Source organism: Mastomys coucha, unplaced genomic scaffold (assembly GCF_008632895.1).
Source record: "Mastomys coucha isolate ucsf_1 unplaced genomic scaffold, UCSF_Mcou_1 pScaffold15, whole genome shotgun sequence".
In the NCBI taxonomy this organism is placed as follows: domain Eukaryota; kingdom Metazoa; phylum Chordata; class Mammalia; order Rodentia; family Muridae; genus Mastomys; species Mastomys coucha.
Window position 1 is genome coordinate 137,230,723 of NW_022196897.1, and position 3,511 is coordinate 137,234,233.

Here is a 3,511-nt window from a genome sequence, read left to right on the forward strand (position 1 = left end):
GAGGAGGAGGAGGAGGAGGAGGAGGAGGAGGAGGAGTGGGTGGAAGGTCTTGAAGCCCAGCAGTGCTTTGCAGTCTGGTTGAGGGTGGGGAGGGGCTGGAGAGAAGGCTCAGCGGGTAAGAGTGAGTACTGCTTTTGCAGAGGCTCTAAATTTGGTTTCCAGCACCCACACTGAGTGGCTCACAACTGCCTATAACTCCAGCTTCAGGTGTCTGATGTCTCTGGCCTCCACAGCACCTGCACTCTCCTGCAAATACACCCACACATATCCATATACACAATTTAAAAACTAATCTTTGAAAAAAGAAGTTTGTTCCTGAAGTGAGCAAGAAGGAAGTGCTGGGGCAGGGGGCAGTGTCTCAAAGCCCAAACTAGCAAATCAAATACTCCTGCTCTCTGCCTCAAATTCCCTCCCACGAGACTCTGGAGGGATGCCAACACTCAGGTTTCTTTGTAAATAATGAGTCAGAACCAAGCAGTAAACAGTAGTAGCCAACTGTCACTGTGTGTTACCGCTTCTGACTCAGGAAACAAAGCTTAAAGTTGAAGATGTTCATCCAATCATTAAGTTCCCTACAAAAGTCAGGTTGAGAAGGCTTTCAAATACACCTACCAAAACAGAGGCCACTACGTGATCACCCAACTCTGGTCCCCTCTCCTTGCAGTTGAACATGGCTGGGTGGCTAATGGAAGAGCTGGTGTCATTCCAGGCCTGGCCAGGAAAAACTCAAGCTCCCTTTCTTTTTGTCCTCAAACCCAGATCACAACAGAATGTTCACGTCAGCCACCTGCTAAAATCTACACGCTCAAAGGCAGCCTAGAAACTTGAATCGTCACATATATTGTAGTACCCACCTGCCATGAAGGAGTGCCTTGGCCCTGAGCATTCTAAGACAGAGAAATAAACCTATGTTCAAGTATTCACATAAGTATTCACATAAGTGTACTCAGCCCACTGAACCGTTATTCTAGCCATCTAGTTATGGTGTCTTAAAATATAGATGATGTCCCTTCTTCTACCTCTCTGCCAAACTTTCTAGGTATCACAGACCTTAATTCCCAACCAATGGAGGGGAATAGCCCTGGAAATCAGGGAGGAGCCCTAAGAATGGGAAGTCTGAGCCGGGCAGTGGTGGTGCACACCTTTAATCCCAGCACTTGGGAGGCAGAGGCAGGCGATTTCTGAGTTCGAGGCCAGCCTGGTCTACAGAGTGAGCTCCAGGACAGCCAGAGCTACACAGAGAAACCCTGTCTCGAAAAAAACCAAAAAAAGAATGAGAAGTCTGAGCTTTTTATTCCATTCTCTACTAAGAAGCTGGAGGGTCTGCTGACAATGAAGAGAGCCTACCTTAGGCTTGGGAACTTCCAGGAAGTCCATCATATGCTGATATGACATTCCACCTCACGTCCACTAGATGCTAGGGACCAGGAACTCAGTGAACAGATGTCTTGTCCCTACCACCTACATGGCTGGCACCAGAGTGTGAAACTCAGAGAAGTCAGTCTTGGGTCATCTGTACAAGGACTCCTCCAGGAAATAGAAATGATCTGTGACCTGTACACACAGAACCTTCAAGGATCCAACCTCTCCACAGACACTGGACTCTCAGGGAGAGAACATCCTATTTTCATGAACGGACTCTGAGTTTTATGTCTCTCACAGACTTCCCTGTGTTCACTGAGAAGATGGCTAAAGGACAAATGGCTTCTTTTGTTAGAATTACAAGCAAGCAAAATGTGTTTTCAATGTAACACAACTTCTGAGAAACTCAAGGATAACATGGCCTTGGGCTGGGGTAGAACTGTTAGTAGATTGCTTGCCTATATGCATGAGGCTCTGGATTCTATCCCCAGCACCATATAAGACTAGACATTCCTGTAATTCCAACCCAGTGCCTGGAAGATGGAGGCAGGAGGATTATAATTTCAAGGTCATTCTTGACTGCATAGTGAGTAGCCTTGTCTACAAGATAACTGCCAAAGAACAAGAGTAACTTCAACAAGGCCCTTCTAGAATTGATTCCTTTCACTATAAGTTTGGAATCTGGGCTCTGGATTAGGATTTTGTGATTTGTATATACAAAGCCTCTAAAACCCCAAATGGTGCATTTATTGGTAGTTTTTTGGGGGGAGGAGTGTTCCACATTAGCTAAGCATTCTGTCTCTGAGATGCTTCTCTAGCCCTTGCTGCACTTCTTTCTATTTAAGCTGCCTCTCTTCTTGCTGGAGCTTGAAGACCTCCATGACCTTCCAGGGCAGTTGAGTTTCTTATCTTGTTTCTTGGTCACTGTGCTTTGAAACTAACTCCCTTGGAACCATGAGTCCCTGTTTGTGACCACAGTAATCAATAATTTCCAGTATAGTCTCTCAGCTCATGGATAGTAAGGCCTAAAAGCCCTAAAAGCCCTTGAGAAATATAATGGAGAGCTACACAGAACCAAAATTTTCTGATATTTAAAGAGCTAAGGGGAGTAGCAGATCAGAACATTTTCTGTTAGCATAAGTCCTGGAGACTCCAGCACTTGACTCTCATAGCTATGGATATAGAATTAGAGAATCAAGAGCATTCATGAGGAAATGTAATGGTTGGTTTTTCTCTATTCAACACAGCTAGTGTTACTTGGGAAGAAGAATCTACAACTGAGAAAACGTGGGAGGATTCAGCCCAATACAGGCAGTGCCATCCCCAGGTAGGTGGCACTGGGTTGTATAACAAAGCAAGCTGAGCAAGCCGTGGAGAGAAAACCAATAAGCAGTGCTTCTCCATGACCTCGGCTTCCAGGTTTTTGCCTTGAGTCCCTGCTCTGACTTTTCCTTCAGTAGTAGCCAACTGTCACTGTGTGTCACCGCTTCTGACTCGTGGACTATAAGATGAAATAAACTCTTTCCAAGTTGCTTTTAGTCATGGTATTTTTCACAGCAATGGAAGGCAAACTAGGGCAGGGAGGTACATCTTTTCTGTTTTTCCAAATAGAGCTAGATCACACAGTGGGGACAACAGAAAAGGGAAAACATGGCAGACATTTTTAGAAGTTATCTGAGAATGTCAGTTGTAGAAGTTTGATACCTTCCCTTTGGGAGCTGAAAGTAGAAATTACCCTTCCTGTGGAACTCAGAGAACTTACTAGCATGCACCGTTTTCACTTAGGTTCTGTCCTCTCCTCTCACTCAATCTCAGATCACTAAAATTTCAAGCATCCTCATTTCAGGAGTCGGCAATTCCTCTTAGTGGGTTTTCCAAATGTGGTTTCCAAGCCAACAAGATTGCCATGGTTTGATGAATTTGAGTGTGAAATGTTCCTATTTTATATGCTTATTTCACAGCTGGTGGCAATATTGCGGGAAGATATGGAACCTAAAGATTCCATAGCTTACAGTTAACTGATAGTTCAACAGAAGTGGGCCTTTAAGGATTACATAGAGCCCCTGGTTCCTGCTTCATTCTGTTCTCTGGTCCACTGTAAGGTAAACAAACACACTTTGTCTGCCACATGCTCCTTTTTTTTTTTTTT

At 44.6% G+C, this 3,511-nt stretch overlaps 1 protein-coding gene across 13 annotated transcripts in view; it reads right to left on the minus strand.

The window, feature by feature from the left end:
- Positions 1-3,511, minus strand: part of LOC116091140 — a 24,662-nt gene that overhangs the window by 17,311 nt on the left and 3,840 nt on the right. The window lies entirely within an intron of this gene.